We start from the raw sequence: 16,986 nt of genomic DNA, 5'->3' as shown, positions 1-16,986 counted from the left end.
AATGATAAAAATGGTGGGGGGGGCAGCAGGCAAGCAGAGCCACAACGCATAGGATCCTCTGAGACGCAGCGGAACGGGTCAGCGCCACCACAGCGGGAAACAAGATCAGTGGGAGAAAGAGGGTGGACAGCAGGCAGTACCGGGATAGATCAGCGATGTGAGGGGCCAGTGCTGAGGGAACAGTGTGTCACTGTGTGAGGAACAGTGTTCAGTGTGAGGGGACAGCGTGTCACTATGTGAGGTGCTACTGCTCAGTATCAGGGGACAGTATGTCACAAATGTGAGGTGCCAGTGCTGTTGGTGTGAGTGGGACAGTGTGAATAACACGCATGATTAAGGGGGCGGGTAAAGGGCAGGTATGGAATAAGGGACCTGGAAACAGGAGAAGCACCAGGGCCCATGATTTCTCTCCCAGGTTCTGGGAGGCAGCATGAGCTTCCAATGGAATGGAAACAGATACACCAGGAATATGAAACAAGGTAACACCACACTAAAAATTATGAACACAGGCGGTAGAAAAAACATCTTTTCCAACCACTGGTAACATAGTGATGCTGACTTTTCATTTTAGCTGTTTTTTTGCAGTTGTTAGGGGAGGATCATTAATAGCACAAACTCCTGTTGAGAGATGAGAAGCCATTTGTAGTCTGGCTGGAACTGGCTCTCTGGAATTACCCTTTTAACCTAGTAAAGCATAACAATACAAAATGCATCATTTTACTCAGGTTCAGAATATACTATCACATACTGCAGAGCCTGAGATGATTGCAATATTCTTGTAATATGTATAATACTATAAAAAATGTTATCTTTTCCCATCCATTGCGCTTAAAAGCAGTCTTAGAAACTGGAGATCTCCACAAAACAACATGTGTGGCTCAGAACATTTGTCAAAGAATTGGTTTGTAAGTAGCTACATATTTATTAAATGGAAAATATAACTTGATTTCCTTTTAATTTTTTTTCCTTTCTTCAAGAACCTATTATTAAAACAAATATAACACAGAAGATCATGATCATTTTTTCATTAAAGGCTGACTCCAAAACTGTAAATTATTTCTGCTATGTGGAGTTTCACAGATTGCAAAGTGGTAAGTGACTATTGTATACATATGTGGTCTAGAATTATCCTGAACACAATGGGTTGCACCCTTTTTACACCAGAGTGGTGAAGGAGGCACAGCCAAGGGTCACCCTCGCATTACTTGGTTCTTCAGAGCCACCCACCAACTCAGGTATTTCCAAGTGAATTAGATAAAGTTAGTGAGGAAGTGAAAAATGATTCATAAGCCAGAATCTCTGGGTCAGTGAGCAGGGGTGGGGCCTGCTCGCTGATGCGTAAAATGACGCGCGGTGATGTTGGGCGTGCGGCATTCTGATTTTCAGTTCGGCGGGTGCGCACTGGAGTCAGCTGCACGCCCGCCAAACTGTCAAAAGCCTATTAAGGCCATTTAAAAACAAATTAAAACAATCAACGGATCTACCCGTCCAACCTTAAGGTTGGCGGGCAGGCGAAAACCCCAGGCGGCCTTCGCGTTTTTCATGAAACCTCATCCACGGGCGGGATGAGGTTTCATGAAGGATTTATAAATCCAATACATTTTTTTAATGAAATTCATTGACATGTCCCAGCTCATGTGACACTGTCACATGAGGGGATATGCATGAAAAATTTTTTTTTCTTTATTTAAATTTTGAGCAACGAAATTAAACTCCCTGAGGCAGCTCCTTGCCTCAGGGAGATTTCTGCGCAAAAGAGCGCAGCCCCGACTCAGCCTACCCCACCCTCACCGCCTGCACAGAGTGCGCCCAGCGCTTCCAGATGCGTGTCACGTTGGGCGGGCCTTAATTGGCCCACCCACATAAAATGGCAGCACGCAGCCGATCACATGCCCACGCCTGCTCCCACTTAGCCCCCCACCCCAACGGGGAGAAAATTCTCTCCATAGAAGAAAACAAGGCTGGAGGAGTGGGGATTTGGCGACCAACTACTCATTCATGTGTAGTTGGTCCCAACACTTTTTTTATTCATTCATGGGATGTGGGTGTCACTGGCTAGGCCAGCATTTATTGTCCATCAGTAACTGCCCTTGAGAGGGTGGTGGTGAGCTTCCTTCTTGAACTGCTGAAAACCATGTGGTGTGGGTACACCCACAGTGCTGTTAGGGAGGGAGTTCCAGGATTTTGACCCAGCTACAGTGAAGGAACGGCAATATATTTCCAAGTCAGGATAGTGAGTGACTTGCAGGGGAACTTACAGGTGGTGGTGTTCCCATCTATCCTTCTAGAGGGTAGTGGTTGTGGGTTTGGAAGGCGCTGCCTAAGGAGCCTTGGTGAGTTCCTGCAGTACATCTTGTAGCTGATACACATTGCTGTCACTGTATGTCAGTGGTGGAGGAAGTGAATGTTTGTGGATGTGGTGCCAGTCAAGTGGAAAGCTTTGTCCTGGATGGTGTCAAGCTTCCTGACTGTTGTTGGAATTACACTCGTCCAGTCAAGTGGAGAGAATACCATCACACTCCTTGACTTGTGCCTTGTAAATGGTAGACAGGCTCTGGGGAGTTAGGAGGTGAGTTACTCTATGCAGAGTCTCCAGCCTCTGACCTGGTCTTGTAGCCACAGTATTTGTATGGCTAGTCCAGTTCTGTTTCTGGTCAATGGTAACCCCCAGGATGTTGATAGCGGGGATTCATTGTGGGGGCCATTGAATGTCAAGGGGCAATGGTTAGATTCTCTCCTGTTCAAAATAGTCATTGCCTGGCACTTGTGTGGTGCAAATGTTACTTGCCACTTGTCAGCCCAAGCTTGATTTTGTCCAGGTTTTGCTGCATTTGGACATGGACTGCTTCAGTATCTGTGAAGTCATGAATGGTGCTGAACATTGTGCAATCATCAGCGAACATCCCTACTTCTGACCTTATGATGGAAGGAAGGTCATTGCTGAAGCAACTGAAGATGGTTGGGCCTAGGACACTATCCTGAGGAACTCCTGCAGTGATGTCCTGGAACTGAGATGATTTATCTCCAACAACCACAACCATCTTCCTTTGCGCTACGTACAACTCTAATCAGAGGACAGTTTTCCCCCGATCCTCATTGACTTCAGTTTTGCTAGGGTTCCTTGATGCCACACTCAGTCAAATGCTGTCTTGATTTCAGGGGCAGTCACTCCCATCTTACCTCTGGGGTTCAGCTCTTTTGTCCATGTTTGAACCAAGGCTGTAATGAGGTCAGGAGCTGAGTGACCCTGGCAGAACTATCAACATGAACCACAATGACTGGATCCTCCAGCTCTTCCTCCAATATCCATTCAAGATGGCTTGTGATGTCCCTCACCTTGGATCAGGTAGGAAGCATACCCTACCATACCATACTCTTGATCCTGCTTATAACTCTCTCTAACTACTGGCTCGCCTACAATCACCAGATTACAATTCCACGACTCTTACCTTTGGACAACCTTCTTCTGCAAGGTGACATGGTCAGCATTCTGGCTGCCTTATCCTCACAGATAGCAAATACATTATACTGAGTGGAGAGGAGGAGTTAGGTTTGGTCTGAGGTTTTTCCAGTATTTGATTTCCATTTATTCATCCTATGGAATTATGTTTGAAATCTGTAAACAATTTCTTATTTTATCAGTAGCTTCTCCTTCTTTTACTGTTTTCTGACATTTCATTCAAATAATAGTTAACATTTCCTAGCTTTTCAGATGGGAAATATCATTTACCTAGTTTCTTTTGATAGCGATCTCAGTCACACTGAAAAACAATCTCACCAGTGTGATAATAATAATAATAATAATTATTATTACCTGGGTCTTTTCATAGCTGTTATTTTCCTACATTGATGGATATAGAGCATCCTTTATGCGTTAAAAGCAGTTCAATTTTTTCTTACCTTGGCTAAATCCTAAATTTAAAGCAGTCATTTGCGGTGGTAGAAATTCACTTCTTAAAAATTGGACTTACCTTCCTGTAGCATAGTCAATGAAAATTGGATATTTATTTCTGGGAGCAAGTTCTCAAACCTAGTGGAAGTTTAAAGTAAGGCTCTAATTGTTCTGAAATGGAATTAGAGGAAATTGGCCTCACCTTCTGCCCTACATATGATGAGTTCCAAATTTAATGCAAGTCATTGGGAATGAGTCCAGCAGAGTTCAGGCATTTTCAGATCTTGGTATGAAGGAGGGAAGGAGAAAAATAGAAAGTGAAATGTTCTGGGCCATTTTCATAAACCTGTTAGCAGTTATCTGAATTGTAAGATCAAATAGTCTGTCTGCTCTCAAATTTGAAAGCATGTTGAATTTTACTTGTACAGATGACTTGAAAGGGGAGTCTGGTTTGTTCTTTATAAAGTGAAAATTGAATTTATCAGAAGAGTTTGTCATAGGATTTCCCTGCTGATGAGGGGACCATAAATGGAGAGCAAGAATTTGCATTTGCACAGCAGCTCATCACATGCTCAAGGCAGCACTTCACATGCTAATGAATTACTTTTGAGCTGAATTCACTATTGCTATGTAGGTAAGTGTGGCAGAAATTTGCACACGAGCTCCTACAGTTACCAGTTATATACTTTTTTGACCAGAACACTGAAGTTCCCTGCTTTTCTCTGAATACTGCATGGTATACATTACGCCTCTTTAAACAGCCAAGTTGAACCTCTCGTGTGATTGACAGAGTCTTCTTTCTTGGTTGCATTTATGACTGAGTGTGCAAATAAATTAATTTTGGCCTGTATACATTGGATTTACAGTGATGCATTTTTCATTTCTTGAAGGAGATAGGAACGTCTGATCTGCCGACCTCTTCTGGTGTTGCATGTGTCATAACTAGATGGTAGTTGTTAATTCTCTTTGTATTACTTCACATGTTGCCATATTAGCACACAAAAGGACCATGGGAGGCTTGAAATTCAACTTTGATGCTGTGCAAAAGATGTGATAACAAATCAGCAGCCTGTTTTACACCACATGTAGTTTTCTTTCCTATTGTGTGTTTTATGTTAACTCAAGTTGAATTCCACCACCTTGCTGTGGCTCTGGAAAATTTCTATTCACTGTCAACACAAAACAGAATTTCTGGACGAAGGCCAGGAAGTAACAGAGGGATCAAACTGAGAATCTCCTGGTCGATATAGCTCAGTATTACAATGCTTGCCCGATATAATAATAAATTAGTGGTGGGCCGGGGAATGTCTGTGGGTGTGAAATAGATGGACCTCCAGAAAGCATTCAATAAAGTCCCTCATAAGCTACTATTAGCACAGCTAAAGTCCATAGAATTGAAGACACATTATTGACTGGGTTAGAAAATTGGCTGGTGATAAAACAATAGGTGAAATTGTAAGCAGTACAGATGGAAGCATAAAAATTCAAAGAGATTATTGATAGATTAAGTTAACTGGTAAAATTGTGGCAAATAGATTTCAGTATGGGCAAGTATGAGGTTATCCAGATTGGCCACAAAAGGTTGATCAGAGTATTTTCTAAATAGTGAAAAGCTAGAAACTTTGGAAATCCAAAGAAACTTGGAACACAGATTATGAAAATGCCATATACAGGTACAGAAAATGATCAAAAACAGCTATTGGAATGCTAACCTTTACATGTAAAGGACTAGAATATGAGGAGGAAGACATTAGATAATACAGATTACCAATAAACCACACTCTCAATGTTATCTATTGTGTTTTGTTGATTTTTTAGAACCTCCAGTCTGAAAAACAATTGTTCACCTCCACTCTCTTTTTCCTGTCACTCAGTGAACTTCATATCCATGCTGCCACGGTTACTTCTATTCCATCAGCTTCAACTTTGATGACAAGCGTGTAATGTGACACTTTGTTAAACGCCTTTTGGAGCCAATATCACATCAACCACATGAAATTCATCAACCCTCTCTTGTTACCTCATTACAAATCTTAAGCAAGTTAGTTGCATACGATTTGCCCTTAACAAAGCCAGTCTGGCATTTATTAATTAGTCTATAATTGCCCATATAACTGTTAATTTTGTCCCGAATTATATTTCTGAAAATTTTCCCACCACTGAGGTTAAACTGATTGACCTTAGTTATTGGGTTTATTCTTAGACCATTTTTTGAACAAGGGTGTAACATCTGCAGCTCTCCAGTCCTCTGGCATCACCTCCGTGTATAAGGAGGATATGGCAGACTAGTGTGTGGCTAGGAATGTGAGAGTGGAGGAGTGGCTTCAGATTGAGAGTACAGTAGCATAGTGGTTATGTTACTGGACTAGTAAGTAGTCACTATAAACCTGGGCCCATGATCCAGAGATGAGAGTTTAAATCCCACCATGGCTGCTGTTAAATCTCAGATAGCCAAGCAGTGAAGAATAGAACACTGGAGCCAAATCTTTATACATTTAGAAGTTTTCATTTATGGAGTACATAATTGTTGTACATAATGCAGAGACCTTGATCATGAAGGAGGTTCTCCCAGGACGAGGCTAGCCCATTGCACTTCAGGTGTGCTGACGCCTGCGATGTCCCCAAATGCAGGATACTCGACTGCAAAATTTGTGGTAGTGGGGGACTGCGATCGCGCTCTCCCCTGATTTACAATTCAAAAATAGACAATCACAACTTCAACCTGCTCCCATGATCAGAGGTGAATCCTCATTTAGTGTCCACCACGTGAATACAATTAAATACCCAGTTTACATGTAATTAACGCAACAGGGGAATTTAAATTTGGTTAGTTAAATAATCTAGCCTATATGCACAGGGGTTGACACTCCATGTTTTGGGCAAGAGAGGTTGATTGGAAGTCATTAACAATTATTGCATCATTAAAATGGTACTTACGCAAATAATTACCAGACTTAATCTTCTGTCAAATCTGACAGGCAATTAATGTGCAAATGTAGCAACTTCATAAAGATCAAGGGCTGGTTAAGAGAGAGATGATGTTTTTGCAAAGTTAACAGTTGAGTGGTACAAATTGGTCAACAACTTGCAGTAATTTGCAATTCAGGGAGTTTCTCTTCATCACTATAAATTGTTGGACAATTTGCACGTTAATAACAATGTACATTCATTGCTTGATATTCCTTGTGCATGATGCTTTGGAAAGATAGGGAAGAGAAAGAGGAGGAGGGTAGCAGTTTTGATTAAGTAAAATATTAAAATGCTTGAAAGAAAGAATGTCTTTGAGGAATCAAAGACAGTGGGTGGAATTTTCCTTGCCCACTGGCGTCGGGCATGCTTGGCAGGGTGAGTGGACAATGTGGTGAGACTAAAAATTGGATTAACGACGTCGTGAAAGCAGTTTGTAATCGCCCATTCCTCCTGTCAATGGCAGCCCACATTTCCCACCGTCGTACATCGGGAAACTCATTGTAATAGATCTGTATGTCATTATAAGCTCAGCTCACCGGAATCATCCCCCAACACTGGATCATCCGAGCATGTCGTCATGCATTCACAACAGCATATATAAGGTGTGCTTATGTCGGGGTGCACTTTGAGGGGAACTCGGAGGTCAGTACAAAGTAACATTGTGCAGTGCTCGCCAGGGTTGCCTTTTGGACTTAAAGGTTGAGGCACCGTGCATTCAGGTGAGGGCACAGGCATGGTGCCGGGGTAAAGGCTGCCCTGTGGATGAGGTGACTTGGAGGTGGGGGGGTGAGCAAGGGCTGCACTGGAGTTGAGATGAATTGGGGAGGGCAAGGGCTGCACTGTGTTTGATGTTTGTGCACAAGCATGTGCGGGGTGGGGGTTGGAAGTGGCCGCACATTAGGGAAACCTTGTATAAAGTGACCATTCCTCCGCAGCTGAGACAGTTCAGACGCAACCACATTGACATGTTTGAAGTCGAGCCTCTAGCTTATCTGCCCACCCAAGAAATGCAGAGGCATGAAATTGCCACCAAATGCTCCTGAATTTTTCGCCCCTTGGGCACAGACTGCAAATTAATGAGCAATTTAGTGGACTACGGAAGAATTGAATGACTGAGCAAGTTGTACAATCTCCTTGCTGAAGCTGGCCATGGAGCAGTCACTGCTGGAGGCGCCCACAGCCTCTTCCAATGTCACCATCCGGTTTGGACCAGTCTCTCCCCATGTTTCAAGCTAACAGTGCAGCCTTGCAGCGTGGGTTAGGAGAATGCCTGCACCTGAGCTGAGAGCACAGCATGCAGTCCAGTGGCCAAAGCTACTGCCAATAGATCAGGTGGAGTGGAGTGGAGGTGGGCGGGGTCTCGGGCAGCCATGAAGCAGTGGCAGCACTCACTGGGATGCATTAAGGGGCCTTCAGACTTAACCAAGAGAGGTTCTTTGAACACCCAAGCAAACCCATGCATCTCTCTCTTTGATCCTGCAGGAGGAGTACATCAGCAGCACGGAGCCTGGTGACCTAGCTGTATGCCTCATGCCATACAGAGAGTGGAGACAAAAGAGAAGAGTGCGATGGAGCAGCCGGGCTGGGCAGAGGGAGGAGCAGAATCCTCAGGAAGAAGGGGTGGTACATTTTACATCAGTGGCTCCTTTCAGGGCTCCACACGTGACGTCTGTGGGACATCGCAAGCCTCCACCCAAAAATGCGCCCGTGAGGTCATGGATGCCATCTTCACGAAGGCATACAGCTTTGTACATTTCGCCCAGGATGTAAGAGCGATGGGATTTGCCCAGATCTCGTGTTTCCTACAGGTGCAGGATGCCATCAAATGCACTTGCTCAGATCTCTGTCGCAACAAGCGGTCAACTATGTCAACTAGGGCTTCCATTTGCTGATGTTCAACTGGTGTATGACCACCACAAATGCATCCTGCAGGTCCCTGCACGGTTTTCATGGAGTGTCCATGACTCCTACATTCTCACTCGATTTCAGATCCCTGATGTCTTCCTGAGTACAGAGAGGCTAAGGGATGGTTTCTCAAGGTCAAGGGCAATCCACAGAGGACATGGCTGATGACAAGGGGAGGCGGTGGCCTAGTGACATTATCACTGGGAACCGGGTTCGAGTCCCACCACGGCAAATGGCGGAGTTTGAATCCAATAAAAATCTGGAATTAAAAGTCTAATGATAACCATGAAACTATTGTCAATTGTTGTAAAAACCCATCTGGTTCACTATTGTCCTTTAGGGAAACCCCCCTTATTAACATCCGAGGGCTTGTACCAAAATTCGGAGAGCTGTTGCACAGACTAGTCAAATAACAGCCTGGACATAGTCATACTCATGGAATCATACCTTACAAATAATGTCCTAGACAACACCATCACCATCCCTAGGTATATCCTGCCATATCGGTAGGACAGGTCCAGCAGAGATGGCAGCACAGTGGTTTACAGCTGGGAGGGAGTTGCTCTGGGAACCCTCAACATCGACCTGGGATCCCATGAAGTCTCATGGCATCAGGCCAAACCTGGGCAAGGAAACCTCCTGCTGATTACCATGTACCGCCCTCTCTCAGCTAATGAATCAGTGCTCCTTCATGTTGAACACCATTTGAGGAAGCTCTGAGGGTGGCAAGGGCGCAGACTTCAATGTCCATCACCAAGAGTGGCCTGGTAATACCACTGCAGACTGAACTGCCGAGTCCTAAAGGACATAGCTGCTAGACTGGGGGGAATCATCCCAGATTTGCGCTAAACAACGTTTTATCTGCTGGCCACGATGGCAGGTTTTCACACTGTATCGTCCCAAACCCACCACATTACTTATTCATTCCGGGAACATGCTAGTGCCATGATGGGGGGGGGGCTCTTATTCGCCCGCCATACCATCACTTCGCTGTTTCGTCATGCCAGGCACCACATTTAAAATACAGACGCAGTGTGTGCTTCCAGCCCAGGACTGCAGCAAAGAAGACATGGCCCCGAAAGACAAGAAGACTGCAACCCTTGAGCGCCTTTTGGATCCTGTGGAGGCCCACTGTGATGTCGTCTACCCCCACTTTGGTTGAAGGAGGTGCAGCTACATTACCACTCCGGCTTTGTAGGCGATGGCAGTGGTGATTAGTGCCAATGCTGCACAGAAGAAGTTGGCCATCCAATGCAGAAAGAGGATGAATGATCTCATCTGTACAGCCAGGGTATGGCAACCATCTTATCAGTCTAAACTCACAGACTCAAGCCCATCACACAATCAGTGGCATCTCACTCATTGCCAGCTCAAGGGACATCACCACTCACTCTCTCTCTCATACGCCCTCACATGTCCATCTGGCCTTATCTCCTCTGGAGACTGCTTCCTCAGCCCTCACCATCTTGAGGTGACTTGCACAGATCAACATGTGCCTCCACACACACCCTGGGATACCCTCCTTCCTCAGTACAGCTCTCGTCCTGCAGCCTCTTCCCTTGCCTGAGGCCACTTCTCCCCTTCCCCGAGCAAGCCCTAGCCCTGCAGCCATTGAAAAGCCACCCACATATGGCTGATCTGGTAGGTAGAGACCTACCCGTGAGCCCCCTTAAAAGTGATGTAGTGCCATCTGTGAAGCCTGCCACTGATGACTGCAAGTGCTGACCGAAGCAAGATAGGCAAACAAACCTTGAAGTCCTGAGCAAAGTGCCTGCCTTGTATATGCTGTTGTGAAACACGCCGGCGTGTTTTCCTGCCAATGTGAATGGACGATCTAGCGTGGGGGGTGTGGGGGGGGGGGTGAGTCCAGTAACTGGCCTTACAATGATATGCTGATGCGTTACAATGAAGTTCCCGATGTCCGATGGTGGGGAATGCGGCCTGTCATTGGTGGGCGGAGCGGACGATCGCAAACTGGTTTCATGATGTTGTGAAACCGATTTTTGTCCTTCTCGCCATATTGCCCGCTCACGCCACCAAACATACCTAATGCCGGCAGGCACGGAAAATCCGGGCCTGGGTGTACGGCAGGTGGTGAGGGAACCAACAAGAGGGAAAAACGTACTTGACCTCATCCTCACCAGCCTGCCTGCTGCAGATGCATCTGTCCATGACAGTATTGGTAGGATTGACGACTGCACTGTCATTGTGGAGACAAAGTCCTGCCTTCATATTGAGGTTACCTTCCATTATGTTTTGTGGCACTACCACCCTGCTACCACCATCACACATTCACTGGCATCTCACTCACTGTTTGCTCAAGGGACAGCACCACCCATTCTCACACACATACCCTCATATGTCTATCTGGCCTCATCTCCTCTGGAGACTGCCTCCTCAGCCCTCACCATGGGTTCAAGCCATCAGGAAATAGACCAAGGTTCATGACCAATACTCACCAACATGTGACGGATACTGGTGGGGAAGACACCTGGAAGTTCTCCTCCAATTCACTCACCATCCTGACTTGGAAATATATCACCGTTCCTTCACTGTCACTGGGTTAAAATCCTGGAACTACCTCCTTAACTGCACTGTGGGTGTATCTACACCACATGGACTGCAGCGGTTCAAGAAGGCAGCTCACCACCACCTTCTATTAAGGCTATTAGGGATGGGCAATAAATGCTAGCCTAGCCAGCGATGCCCACATCCCATAAATGAATTAAAAAGAACACCCACGTAGGGGCTCACAGTGCAGCAGAGAGAAGGTACAACGAGGCTTGTGCTGAAACTCGCATCTTGGTGGAGCAAAGCTTCGGGATGCTGAAAATGGGGTTCCGGTGCCTGAACCGGTGGTGGAGCCCTGCAATATAGACCACAGAAGGTGTCACGCATCACATTTGCCTGCTGCACCCTTTACAACCTGGCGCTGCAACTGGAAGAGGAGCTGGCTGAGGAGGAGATGGAGGAACTCGGCCTCTCCTCTGATGAGGAGGACGTCGATGAGAATCAGGCTGAGGAGGTCCTCGAAGGCAATGATGACGGTGATGAGGAGGCCATCACACTGGCCAGACGTGGCAGGCGCACTCAGGAGGCCCTCATACCTGCTAGTTTTGTGGAGGATGATGACGACATGCAGAGAGGAGACACCATAGATCCTCATATTGCATCTGTGAACATTTGACTCCAGTCTGGCTGATGGCAGCGCACATTCCCTCTGTGATAAGGCTCCTGTCATGGTGATGCAGCAGAGGCCCTAAAAGACACTCAGTTCCAGCGGGATTGGTGTGGGGGGGAAAATGAGAGCCCGCCCGCCATCAAAACAGCCTCTTTCCTGGGAATGCATTATTAATGAGGCAGGATTGGGACGATACAGCGTGAAAAGCCGCCATTGCGGCCAGTGGGTAAAATGTTCTTTTTCCCGCCTGCCACGGCACTTAGTGCAAATCTGTGCGATTCCTCCCAGAATCTATTGGATTGGTCTTAAAAACAATAGAGGAGCTATCATACTATCCCTCCTCCTCAAGGATTTAGCCAGGAGCCCTCAGGCACCCATAGAGAGGAGGATCAGCAGGTGCACACCCTGGGGCCATCCACACAGGTGACTCGGGCAGAAGCCCCTGCGAAAGCAAGGGGAGATATTTAGTGCATGGCAGTGGCCTATGAAACAGGACACATCACACACAGCTTGGTTGTCTGATGGATGTTGCACTGCTGGATCCTCACTTGGTAGAACATTGCTGACCTCACTGTCAGCACAGGAATGGTCCAGATTGTCGCTGGCTCACTGGATGGCTCTATTTGCAAAGTCCATGAGGACCTTGATTTCAGGCATTCCTCCACCAGTCTGCGACCTCTCCTTGTTATGTGCCAGCTTGTCCTGCATGAATAACGATGGAGAATGTAAGCAGGACATCTGCCAGGCCAGATGATGGCCTGAATTTTCCTGTCGGTGATTTGGGGGTGGGGCCCACTCGCTGATGGGAAAATGACACGAGATGATGTTGGGAGGAACCCCCAATGTCATCCCGGTCCCTTTAAATTTTTAAGAAGGCGGGCGGACAGCGAAATCAGCTGTCCGCCCGCCAACCTGTCAATGGCCAATTGAGGCCATTGAAAGACTAATTAAGATAATTAAAGACCTGCCCGTCCAACCTTAAGACTGGCGGGCAGGCCAGGAGCCCTAGCGGGCTCCTGATAATACATGAAAACTCATCCACTGGCAGGATGAGGTTTCATGTCTGTTTTTAAAATGTCTAATAAAGTTTATGTCCTTTTTATTAACATGTCCCATCTCGTGTGACATTGTCACATGAGGGGGACATGTTAATAATTTTTTTATTTTTCTATTTTTTGACTTTTTTTACCTGTCACTAATCTCCCTGAGACAGGACTTTGCCTCAGGGAGCAGTGCGCTCTTACACTTTGACAGCTGGAGATTCCCTCCCCACCCCTGCACAGGAGACACATAGTGCTTCCTGTCGGGCAGGCCGCTGGGCAGGCCTTAATTGGCCCGCCCACTCAAAATGGCAGCAGGCCCCGTTTCGGTGACGGGGGTTGGCTGTCCACCCGCCACCAAGCCGGTGGGGCCCATCCACCATCCGAGGGCAAAATTCTGCCCGATAAGTATGCTTGCGGCCAGAGGACATCACGGCGTGCCTCCACTGCATCCAAAGGGTCCTCGAGGGATGCATCTTTAAACCAGGGGCCTGCATTCTTCTTGCCTTTCTGGGCCATGCCTTCTTTGCAGCAGTGCTTGTCTGTACGCACTGAGAGGTGTTCGCATGGCTGCACTTTAAATATGGCGCCAAGCATGATGAAGCAGCAAGGCAATGGTGTGGGGGGCCAATGAGAGCCCACCCGCCATCGAAACAGTGTGTTTCCTGGAAATGCATTATTAATGAGGCGGGATTGGGATGATACAGACTGAAAAGCCGCCACTGCAGCCAGCGGCTAAAATGTCCTTTATCCTGTCTGCCACTGCTCTTCATGCAAATCTGGGACAATTCCTCCCAGAATCTACTTGGCTGGTCTTAAAAACAGTAGAGGAGCTATCATACTATTTCTTGTATTTTATAGGCCACCAAATGATGGGAAAGGAGAAATAGGAGGAGATTTGAAAATAATTACCTAGAGTTGTAAGAACTATGAAGTAGTCATAATGGGAGTTTTTAGTTACCCCGATAATGAATGGGGCAGTGATTGTGCTGAGGGCAGAGAGAGGTGGAACTTGTGAAGTGTGTTCATGAGAATTTTCTTGATCAATACGTTTCTTGCCCAGAGAGGAAGGAGGTGTTGTTGTCCTGGGAAATGAAATGGATCCATTGGAGAATGCCACTATTGGGGAGCATGTTGGGAATCATGATCATAGTGTCGTAAGGCTTAGATTAGTTATGGAGAAGCACAAAGAGCAATCTAAAATAAAACTACTTAAATGGTCAATACATGATTCTAAACTGGATAATGTACTGGACTCTAAAGACTATTTGACATGGCCTAGCAAGCCACTCAGCTGCACAAATTCAGAATGCGCAATAAATGTTGTTGTGTTTGAGAGCAAATAAAATGAATAAACAGAATTTAATATTCCAGGGTTTGACGCAACAACTACAAATTTACTTGGAGCTGCTCCCACTCCACATCATCGGAAGTGTGGTGGAAATCCCATTTACAATTTGCCACCTAGCTCCTGCCTGATGCCAATGCTCCTGCTTCTATGCATTCAGCAAACCCAGGTCTGTCAAGAGGAGAAAGAGCAAGTCCACACAACTGCTGAGGCAGCAAACTTGATCTGACCATCACAGCCACCAGATCAGATAATGGCACTGTGCAAAGCTAGAGGTTAATACAGAGCCGGGATCAGCACATGGTGAGTCACCCCACATGAGTAGACTGCATCCAGGCCAAAGGGCTCATGTTCCATCTCACCAGAGGGCTGCTGGGGACTCAGACTTTGATGGGATAGCATACAGGAGAAAGCTGATGACCTGTGATGCGCACCGGGTTGCTTGGTGCAATGGCAGGTCTGCCGCAGAGTCACTGTCAAGGAGTGGGGAAGAGTCTGGCCGGATTTTCCATCTCCCCCCAGCCCACCTTGCTACTGCCTGTCAGCCAACCAGCCCAGACTGTTGCCACTCATGCCGAAGTGGTGCAGTCTGAAGCTGGGCACCCAAGGCCTAACGATGCTCCAAGGTATCCTGGAAGGCCATCTGCAGACTCCCTCATTGAAGGTCAGCAGCCTCAGGGGTAGCAGTGCACAGCAGCACCAGGTAGTGCAAAGTGAATGCACAAGGGCAAATATTTTATTTCTATTTGTACGTTTAATATGTTATTGGATAGAGATGTTTTGGAAAGATTTCTGGTGGTGATTTTTAATGGCTGGATGGTGGCCAAGGGGATGCTGTAATGGGGTATCTTAGATGGATGTGACAGTGGAGAATGATGGGTACACACTGACCTGAGGAAGTTGTCTTGTGAAGTCGAGCCTCACAATCTGCTCTTTACTGCCATCAAGTTACCGGGGGTCCAGGATGCTCCTCCTGTTCCTCCCTCTTCACTTTCTCCTTCTTCTCCTCAAGGTGGTCTCCAGATCAATGTAAGTAATTGTTGCGACCTCATAATTACAAGGCTGTGGAGGACGTAGCAGACCACCATAAACTTTGAAGCTCTCTCTGGGCTATACTGCTGTTATCTCCCCAAACTGCCTAGGTGACAGAACTGTTGTTTGAGGGGGCCGATTGCCTGCTCTACAATGTTCTGAGTGACTCCATGGCTGTCGAAGGCCCATTTAGTTTGTATGGTAGGATGGCGGAAAGGGGGATCATCCATTTGTAGAGGGGGTAGCTCTTGCGACCTGGAATAGCCAGCCTCAGGTTCCTCTAGGAGGGTCGAGCAATGCAGGATAAATGTATCGTGACTGTTGTCAGGATAACAGGGATTCACCAAATTGAAGTCCACACCAACCTAGTATTTACTGAATGGAAGCTTTTGTGGTTCCTGTAGTTATACCATTGACGTGGCAAGCTTGCAGAGATACATGGGTACAGTCGATGGTGAGTTGCTCAAGTTGAAATTCTGCGATCCTGATGAAGCCATGGGGCCTCTCATCTTGCTTATCCCTCCTGAGTGGGGAAATGATGAGTCCCCTAATATGGCATGTATGGTCTCTTGTCACATCCCAGATCCCACCTGTAAGAACCTGGAGGCATAAAAGCTGAGGGCGATGGTGACCTTCATGCCCACTGGCATTGCAGTCTTTGCCCTGTTTGAAGTTCCAGGCTTGGTTGCAAGAGGTGTCACAGCTCATAGACCATCTCCTTGTTGAACCTGCACATCTCAGATGTTGCTCTTAGGTCAGGTGAAGGTAGCAGAAGAGTTCTCTGAAAAACCTTCATGGGTAAAGCCTTATGTGAAGAGTCCTCTACCTTCACCCTATTCCTAGAGTTGTCCCTCTGCATCCTCTGTCCTGGTAATGTTGCAAGCCATGAAGCACTGCAACAATTGCCCCAATAGCTGGCTCAGGTATTGCACTGTTCTCCTTGACTGTAGGAACCAACGCTAAAAAACCCAGCACAGTACTTCCACAAACTCAGCCTAAGCAAAAGTAAGTCAAAAGCACCTCACCTGAAAGTCATTGATTGATCCTTTAAATAGTACTGAAGCAGGGCGTATCTTGCAGCTGAACACTTAATCTTTGTGGAATGACATGTGCATGCATGCAATGGACCTGTATTATCCAAATTTGGTAGATGGGTGTCACATCAGGTGGTAGGGCCTTGTGATGTTAAAATAGCGCAGAGTCAGTTGCTTCTAGCGCATATAGGTAATGCCTGGGCAAGTATGATGACGATGTGCTACACCAACTGCACCACTTGTAACTGCCTGTGCAGTGTGCAGCAAAGAGTGCTAGGCTTCCACAGCACCATCTCCAGCGGCACCACAAAAGCCACATTTGAGCCCGAGATGTTTCAGTTTAGTCAATATTTTGATTAGATTAGAGTTAGTCTTTTCAAATGCCTGATTATTAGGTGCTAACTTGAGTTCCAGTGCTTCCTCACTGCTTGTTATGCAATACAAAAATGGAATGCAGATTATCTAATATCTGATTTACATTTATATTGTTTCCTAAAATGATGTTTATTTCCAGTAAAAAATAAGAATAAGAAACAATTGACTTCCATTTCTCTGGAGATACACTTTTGTTTATCTCCACTAAA

General features: G+C 46.3%; 1 non-coding gene across 1 annotated transcript; it reads left to right on the top strand.

Moving 5' to 3' along the window:
• Nucleotides 1-6,421: 6,421 nt before the first annotated feature.
• LOC144695105 (U1 spliceosomal RNA) lies at nucleotides 6,422-6,578 on the top strand. The gene has a single exon (XR_013579869.1). It is a non-coding gene; the product is annotated as a U1 spliceosomal RNA (small nuclear RNA).
• Nucleotides 6,579-16,986: the final 10,408 nt, after the last annotated feature.

Source organism: Cetorhinus maximus, chromosome 20, assembly GCF_964194155.1.
Source record: "Cetorhinus maximus chromosome 20, sCetMax3.hap1.1, whole genome shotgun sequence".
Lineage (NCBI taxonomy): Eukaryota > Metazoa > Chordata > Chondrichthyes > Lamniformes > Cetorhinidae > Cetorhinus > Cetorhinus maximus.
Note: the sequence above shows the minus strand (reverse complement) of the source record. Positions and strands in the feature narration are given on the sequence as shown.